Consider the following 9,897-nt stretch of genomic DNA (forward strand, 5'->3'; position numbering starts at 1 on the left):
TTAGTTTAATTATGCACATGCCATACATAATTTAGGCAGGTTAATAGTAGGATGTGCTAACTTTGTGGATGCAGGATCCAACTATTATGGCTTTTAGTTATTATGTGTGTGATTGGACCCTTGGACATGTCAAGGTCATTTATCTGTGTGTGCATGATTGTATTAAAATACAGCAGGAGCTGTATTTAGTTTTATTAGGATTTTATTTTTGATCTAGATACATGTACATTCCTTTTATGGAATATAGGATCAAAAATGTAAAATTCTATTTATGTCGCGGATCGAATCTTGCAAAGCGTGGAACCTTCTAAGGACCAGAGGCGCAGCGGAACTAGGAGCAAGATAGATGCGACAGCTAGACCCGGTGGCGTTGGCCAAATATGGCAGCAGCTTGGGATGACAACACATGGAGGACAACCAGAGATAAAAGCCATAATAGTTGAAAATTAGTTTTTTCTATTTATTGCTTTTATATTGTGCTGTGTGTGCATGTTAGTTTACAAGTTTAGTAGGCTAGCATAGTTAAAAATCCTCATTTATAAATAACTAAGTGGGAGAGGGATTTTTAAGTAAATCCCATGGTCTCCATTACTGGTTTGTAAGTGATACAAACAAGCTTGCGCGTTGGCTCTGAGTGCCTTCCTCCATAACGGATGAGCTTGTTTGTGGATCACTAGAACAGACTTCCATTTTTGGATGACTATAGGAAGTTAATTAAGAGCGTGTGATCTTCCCCAACGGAAGGGGCATAATCTTATTAATGGACTTAGTGTCAAGTAATGGTATACACTTAGACACATCTAATAGTATCCTCCCCATCGGAGTCACTGCTATTATTTGTGTGACCAAATGAAACCAACTATTAATTTGTCATAAAACTAGGTTGACAAGATAATAAAATTAAAGGGTTAAAACCCCTCTTACAAATGATTGATTTTGTATACGTCCACACTAACGTGGCATACAAAATTAACGGTGTTTGAGATAATTTTATTTGTCATAAAGTTACGTTGACAAGAAAGTTAATGGGTAAAACCCTCCTCTTACAAATGTTGATTTTGTATACGTCCATACTAACGTGGCATGCAAAATTCACGGTGTTTTGAGGTGTTGGTAAATTTAAATAGTATTGTTAGAGGAATCAATATTATTTTAAATTTAGAGTCTTGACAAAATATTTGATTAAAGATAGACCAACTATTAATTTTATTCGTCATAAAGTAAGGTTGACGAGATAATAAAATTAAATGATAAAATTTCCTCTTTGAATTTGTATACGTCCACACTAACGTGGCATACAAAATTCATGGGGATTTTTAAGGAGTTGGTCTTAACCAAATATTTTTGTGATTCTTAGGATGATGGTCAATCCCTAGCTGATATACTTTAGGATAGACTTAGTGGTCCCAATAATAATTGATTGGAAATAGGATTTGGACATTAAGGTAGACTGTCCTCTTAGAACTAAGAACAATTTAGGTGTATTTAATTCATTAGTTGAAACATGCTTAGTGGTGTTATCTACCAGAACCTGGAGTGTAGATACAGATGCCATTAATCATGTCCGCAATTCATTGCAGGGTTCCAGGAAACCCGGCAACTAAATGAAAATTAAAACACCATCCACATGGACACTACTGTAAAAATGGTAGCTGTTGCAGTGGGAGATGTTTATCTTTTGATAAGAATAAAACATGGATTTTTGAGTAATTGTCTTTACGCGCCAAGTTTAGAAAGAACTAGTTTTCAGTTTCTAAACTATTCAAAGAACTTGATATTCTGCCTCTTTTAATAACAAAGCTGTTATTAAGAAAAAGAGGGAAGTTATCTGTTCTGGTACGTTGGTTGGCAATTTATAAATCCAATAACTCTCACGATGCAACAAATGGAAATTAGTAACACATCTTCTAACTTTAAGAGAAAGTAACCTTCGGAAATGAACCAATTATATCTTTGGCATCTAAGGCTAGGTTATATTAACTTGAGTATGATTCATTGGTAGCTGATGAACTTTTGGGTTCATTAGTAGTGGAAATCTTTCCAACCTGCGAGTCTTACTTGGAAGGAAAAATAACCAAGAAGCTTTCAAGTCTAAGGGGTATGGAGTCAAAGATATGTTGAAATTGGTTCATTCTGATTTGTGTGATCCTATGACTATCCAGACAAGAGGTAGTATTGAATAGACAACTATTCAAGATACAAATAAATTTACTTAATGAACCGCAAGACTAAGTACTTTGATTAGTTCAAAGAGTACTTGGCTGATGTGGAGAAACGACAAAGTAAAAAGACACTATAGTGAAATCATAGTGGCAAGTACCTCTTGGGAGAATTTAGGAGTCACTTATCAGAAGTAGGGATTCAATCCAAACTAACTGCACCTGGTACACCTCTACAGAATGGTGTAGTAGAAAGAAGGTATAGGACTCTTATGGAAATAAGTAGATTGATGATGAGTTATTTTACCAAATTCATTTTAAGGATATACTCTGGAAACGGAAGTGAACATAGCACCTTCCAAAGTCAGAACTCTCTACTCATATAGAATTGCTGAATAGTCGTAAGCTTATTTTGAAGCATATTTGGATTCGGGTAGTCCAGCACATATGCTGAAGAGAGACAATGATAAGTTGGACAGGAATTCGCTTGTTTGTGGGTTATCCTAGAGAAATGAAAGTAGGTTTATAGTCTTAAAAATCAAAAGGTCATTGTTAGCATCAATGACCAATTTTAGAAAAAGGACTATGTAATAAACCATGTGCCCATAAGAAAACTTGTTCTTAAGGAAATAATAAAAGACATGTCTAATCTAGTACCAATTGTACAAGATGAGATACCACAAGGAAACTGCAACACGTATCACAAATGATACACAATTGCAGAAAGTGCCTTGTCGTAGTGGGAGGGTTGTTAGGCAACCTAAAAAGATTCATGTTTTGGGAGAGTTTTTGGACTCGATCCCTGGAGGACATGAACCTGATCTCCGGACATATGACGAAGCACTCCAAGATAAAGATGCAATATCTTGGCAAAGTGTAATGAATAAAAGAATTAGAATATATGTATTCTAATAAAATCTGGAAGCTTGTAGAACCACCAAATGGTGTAAAAGTCTTTGGGTATAAAAAGGTCTATAATAGGAAAAGAGGGATAGACAGGAAGGTAGAAACTTTCAAAGCAAGGCTAGATGAAAAAGGAAACTTTTTCACTGGTAGCCATGCTTAAGTCTAACCAGATTCTTTTATCTATTTGGTAAGTGGATGTCAAGACAGCATTCCTTAATGGAAGTCTTGAAGAAAGCATCCATATAAAGTAACCAGAAGGGTTCATTGCAAAGGGCTAAGAGCATCTTGTGTGCAAGCTCAATCAGTCTATGGACTGATACAAAGTTTCAAGGTCTTGGAACATTCAGTTTATCAAAGTAATCCAGACCTTTGGATTCATTTAGTAACTGGATAAGTCTTGTGTATACAAAAGGTGTGATGGAAACGTGGTGGTATTTCTTGTACTATACGTAGATAACATTTTTGGTAGTTGGAAACAATATCAAAATGTTGTCAGAAGTAAGGGTATGGTTGTCCAAATAATTCGATATAAAGGACTTGGGAGAATGTATATATTTTTGAGATCAAAGTAATAAGTGATCGAAAGAAAAAATATATTTTACTTATCCCAAGCTTGATACATCAGAAAATCCTTGCTCGTTTTAAGCATGCAAAACTCCTCAAAAGGTTTCTTACCTTTTAAGCATGGAGTGTCTTTATCTAAAGAGATGTCTCCGATGACATCAAAGGAGATTGAGGACATGTAGGCAGTTATTTATGCTTCGGCAGTTAGACAACCTAATGTATGCTATGCACGAGATCAGAAATCTGTTTTGCCAAGGGCATAGTTAGCAGATATCAAAGTAACCCTAGACAAGGACATTGGGCGTAAAGCATATATTAAAGTACCTTAGAGGCGCTAGAGACTATATGCTAGCTTATAAGGCAGTTAATTTGGTCCCTGTGGGTTACACGGATTTTGACTTCCAATCGGATAGGGACAATAATAAGTCGACCTCGGGGTTTTGTGTTTACTTTAGGAGGAAAAGTCATAACTATGGAAGAGTGATAAGCATAGGTGTTTTTCTGGACTCCACCATAGAAGATGAGTATATGGCAAGCCTCTGAGGTAGCCATAAAAGCTGAATGACTTAATTACCTCAAGATAGACTTAGATATGATTTCTAGTTTGTCCAAAGATTATTACAATTTATTGTAATAATAATGGTGCAGTAACAAACTCGAAGAAACCATGAGTCTATTAGGCAAGTAAACACAATAGAGCGCAAGTACTACCCAATACGAGAAATTGTATAACGAGGAGAAGTTGTTGCCGCCTAGATTGCATCAGATGATAACCTAAGGTCCTTAAGGCAAGAGTTTTTTGAAAGGCATGGGAATCAGATGTATGGCAGCAGATATGGTAGCTTAGTCTTTTAGTATAAGTGGGAGATTGTTAGAGTGTATACTAAAAGCCTAGCTTTTGGTATAAATATTTATTATGAATAAAGAATCACATTTGGTCAAATTGTCTACATTTGTTTGTAGTTGTTCATTTAATTTATATTATAGATAACATAGTATGTGGTGTCACATGCAGAAGATGATGTTATCAGTACCTTATAAATTATAAACAGTAGCTCACGACCAAAATGGAAAGGAACAAACCATTAGAAGGTCGTAGTGTAATTAGGTATTAGTTTATCTTGACTATATAATTACACTAGTACACTCAGAGTGTATTGAGTAGGACCATTTGAGGTCATTTCTTTTATACTGACTTTATAAAGGAACAAAGACCTCGGTTATTATGGAAGTGTGTGCTCTTAATCCTAATATAATAACAAGCACATATATTTGATATTTATTTCTTTAATTTATCAATGGGTGAGATTTAGTTCGATGAATCAATAAGCCCGATAAGTTGGGAAATGATATCACTTATAGTGTGTGTTGTTGATTATAGAAGGAAACTGTGTCCTAGTAATCTAGGTTGAGAATGTCCCCAAGAGGAGCTCATAAGGATTATCATGTTAAACCCTGCAGGTGGACTTAGTCCGACATGACAATGAAGTTGAGTGGTACTACTCTTGGAGCTAGATATTAATTAAGTGAGTTGTCAGTAACTTACTTAATTAGTGGACATTTGTTATCTTAAACACAGGGAGACTAACACACTCATAATAAGAAGGAGCCCAAAAATGTAATTTGGGATTGGTGCGGTAGTTCAATAATAATTCTCTAGTGGAATGAATTATTATTGATAAAATTAAGTTGTGTGTTCAGGGCGAACACGGGATGCTTAATTTTATCGGGAGACCAAAACCAATTCCTCCTCTCGGTCCCTATCGTAGCCTCTTATTTATAGAGTACTATACCCACCTATACCCACCTTCTATACCCACCAATAGGGGGCCGGCCAAGCTAGCTTGGGAACCAAGCTAAGGCCGGCCTAGGTATAAATTGGGGTGGTCGGCCCTAGCTTGAACCCAAGCTAGTGGGGGTCGGCCAAATTAAATTAAAAAGGAATTTTAATTTTGATTTTTATTATGTGGAAGAAATAATTTATTAAAGAGAATTAAAATTAAAATAACTCTCTTGTAAAAGATCTACAAAAGATTAAAGAAAGAGATTAGATCTCTTTCCTTATTTGTAGATTGGTGAGATATTTTATTTTCTCTTTAAAAATTATTCACATGTTGTAAAATTAAAATTATAGAAATTTCCTTTTATCAACCATGAAGAGATTTTTAAAGAGAAATTTTAATTTTTAAAATTTCCGGAAACAAATTAGGAAGTTTTAATTGTTGATTAAAACTTGTCTAATTTACCTCTTTTGATGTGGCCGACCATTAGAGATTAATTGGGGAAATTTTATTTTATTTTTCTCAATTAAATTATGTCAAGGGAATTAAGGAAATTTTATTGTAATTAAATTTCCTAATTTGCCTAGGCCAAGGAATATAAAAGAAGGGGTGAGGGTGCCTTCATGAGACACAACATCTATTAATTCTCTCTCTCTTTTATTCCTTGGAGTGGCCAGCCATCCTCTTCCTCTCTCCCTCTTTGTGGTGGCCGAAACTTTCAAAGGCTTGGAGCTCTTGTGGCGGCCAGATACTACTTGGAGAAGAAGAAGAAGGAGGAGGAGGGAAAGCTAGCATCCCTTGGAGCATGGTGGTGGCGGCCGAACCTCTTCATCCTAGGAGAAGTTTTGATGGCCGAAACTTGTAAGGAAGAAGAAGGTGCTTGGTGGTTCTCATCCCGGAAGATCGTTGCCCACACAACGTCCGAGGTTAGAAGAGGAATACGGTAGAAGATCAAGAGGTCTTTCTAGAAGGTATAACTAGTAGTTTTTCCTTTTCTGCATCATGCTAGTTATTTATGGAAATAATACCAAATACAAGAGGCTTACGATTCTAGTATTTCGAATATGTTTTTCGATGTTGTGTTCTTTTATTTTATTTTTCCTTGTGATTTGATTGTTCTTTTCGGTTAACCTAAAGTTATTTTAGGAAATTAAATATTAGCTTTCTATAAAAGGTTTTGTCTAGTCGGTGGTGGTTGCTCCCATATCCAAGAAGGCCATGTGCCTCGCCACGTCAGTACTGGGAACCAATTATGGAAATTAATATTTAATGGAATTAATAACTTAAGGTGATTTGGGTCGAACGTGTTAAGTTCCGCAGGAGACCCAAGTCAAAACCTAAAAGAACGAATAGATTAAGTTTTGGATCAAACGTGTTAAGTTCCGCAGGCGATCCAAAATTTAATTTAAAAGAACACATGGTAGCTAGGAAAAGGTTCAGAACTTTGTACAAAATTTTTGTACAGTGGAACCTCTAGGTTTTCCGAGTAGCAACCAACAGATAAAGAAAGTATGATGAGAAAGAATGAAGAGAGAGAAAGTGTGATGAGAGAAAATGAGAAAAGAGAGTGTGATAGGAGAGAGCATAATAAGAGAAGATGAGAGAGAAAATACGATGTGAGAGAAAGTATGATGAGAGAGGATGAAGAGAGAGAAAATGTATTGAGAAAAAAAGAGAAGAGAGTGTGTGATGAGAGAGATTGAGGAGAGAGAAAGTATGGTGAGAGAGAAAGTATGATGAGAGAGAAAGTATGATGAGAAAAAAAGAGAACAGTGAGTGTGATGGGAGAGATTGAGGAGAGAGAAAGTATGATGAAAGAGAAAGTGTGTTGAGGAGAAAAAGGAGAGAGTGTGACAAGAGAGATTGATGAGAGAGAAAGTGTGATGAGAAAAAAATAAAAAAAAAGAGTGTGATGGGAGAGATTGAGGAGAGAGAAAGTATGATGAGAGAGAACGTGTAATGAGAAAAAAAGAGGAAGGAGAGTGTGATAGGAGAGATTAAGGAGAGGGAAAATGTGTGATAAAATGATGAGAGAGAAAATATGATGAGAGAGAACAAGGAGAGAGAAGTGATATGAAAGAAAAAATAAATAAATATATTTTGATATTTGATATTAAGGGAGAAAATTTTAGTTTTAGGTCAAGGGTATTTTTGGAATAAGGAAATATTTTGATTGATGAAAATAGGGTAATGACTCATTGAAGGGGAGGTACATGGGAATGAGTCATTACCCAATTTCAAGGATTCATTCCCTTATTTGTATTCCTATTCCTATAATCCAAACATTAACAATGACAATCAATGATTCTCATTCCCATTCCCCACTCCTATTCACCTAAACCAAATACCCCCTAAGTTGTTTGGTAAATTGTTCATTATTTTTTTTCTAAAATTTTAATTTTCTTTGAATAGATATTTTTAAAATAAGATCATCAAATTCAGAATGTGCCTTTGTCTGTCTGTCTTGAAGTGGTTTAATTAATTCAATTTGTCTAGTATATGGTGAAGTTTATATGTGGATCATGTTTAACTAGTTCATATATGTGCAAATTCATTATGATTTTAGATAAAAATGGATAGATAATTATCAAATCAAAACAAATTAATAAAATTAAAAATCATCTCTCTTCTCTTATTCAATTAAGACACTAAAAATATTTGAATTAATAATAAATATAGTCACTGGATTATGAGATAAGCTTTAATGATAACATCCCATATTATAATAGGATAATTTGCTGATGGACATCTAATTCTAATATTGACAGATAGTAGAATAAAAAAAAATGAAAAGCCCACACTAAATACAACAGATAATAATTAATAAATAATTTTATCCATTATTCTCTATGTTTATGCCTCTTATTCTATTTGTCTACGACCATATTGAAATATGGTCACTGAATTATGGGGACCAGGTACTGTGGGGCAATTTGCCAATGGACAATGATCACTTAATTCTAATCCCCATTAGTTCGCTCTATATATATTTTGAAATTGAAGAGAGACGCTAAGCAGAAGAACAAAAAATGTCGAGCCTGCATCAAGTCCAGCCGATAATAGATAATTATATCTAGTCCACCATTCTCTATGTTTATGATAGATGAAATAGTTGAAGAGTAAACCAACAATAAATGAGTTCCAATAACCCACCATCCCACCGACAGGTAGAACAAGAGCGGCATTGAATATAAGTGGGAAGTTAATGAGTCTAATCCATTTCTTTTCTGGGTACTTTTGCGATAATAAACAAACAGGAATTGGTGCGATGAGTCCAATTAGAGCAAAGATGAAGACTATGGAGTACATGCCATCAGGATAAAACATCTTGCTTGTAACATCCCAAATTTCATGATTTGGAGTCCTAAAAGACCTTATTAAAATCTAGAAATGCTTTAGAAAAATTGTAGAGATTTTTAGGAATTTATAGAATATTTTTATGCAATTTTTGGAGTTTGTTTGGTATTTTTACCAAGAGGAAGAAGTTTAAAAAATATATATAATAATATATGTTGAAGCCGGGTTTTGAACCCAAGATCACGGACCCGAACCCAAGTCTTAACGAACTCAGCCCAACCAACTGAGCTAAGCAAGTTTTGTTAAAAATATTTGGTGCGAAATATTCTTAAGTCGTAGTTAGATAATAGAAATAAAAGGAAGGAAAAGAGGTAGCAGCCGAGAACTGAACCCGGAGCTTTTGACTTGGTCAAAATCGCAGCCAACCAACTCTTCCGCGAGTATTTCGTGAAAAGGTAAGGGTGCGAGATATATATATATGTTATGATTGAAACCCTAGTTATAAGAAAAGAATTAAGTTTTTCTTTTTCCCGAATCCTTTCCCTCTCCCCTTATCTCGAGTTCGACGGCGCAGCTCTTCTCGGCGAAAACGCAGCGAGCAACCCGGCGTCTCCGGCGGCCGGCGAGCGCCCCTCTCTATGAAGTCTTCTCACCATCGAGCTCCTCTCGTCAAGAAGGAAGCCGTGAGCACAAGAAGAGACCAAGAGATCGAGTTATCCGAACCCTAGAACCCTTCCTCTTCCCGGTTTTGAGTCCAAGGATAGGTAAGTCGCTGCTCACCTGCAGTAGGATAGTTCCGGATTTCTATCTCCTTTGTTTTCGAGTTTTTCTGTGATGATTGTCGGTTTAGGGTTTTTGGCCGTGAGTTGCTTGTTTCAGATTTGATCAGGATGTATAGGCATGAGTTTCCTTGCCTTTTCTATTTTCGGATTCAAGCTAGCTTCATGTTTGGATTTCGAAGCATGTTTAAAGGAGTTTTTGCTTTTGGTGTTAGCTGCCATGAAACCTAAAGAAAGAAGGAGAATTTGTATAGGTTAGGCATGCAATTTAGATCCTTCTGTCTTATGATTTCATTTCAGATTTAGACGTTTTCTTTGCTTCTGATCAGTTTGTATTCGGCTTCCGAATTCTAAGGGCTTTGTTTCCATGCTTCAGATTTAAGAGCAGCAAGGGTATCATTGTTTTCTTAC

This window comes from Zingiber officinale, chromosome 2B, assembly GCF_018446385.1.
Source record: "Zingiber officinale cultivar Zhangliang chromosome 2B, Zo_v1.1, whole genome shotgun sequence".
Classification (NCBI taxonomy): domain Eukaryota; kingdom Viridiplantae; phylum Streptophyta; class Magnoliopsida; order Zingiberales; family Zingiberaceae; genus Zingiber; species Zingiber officinale.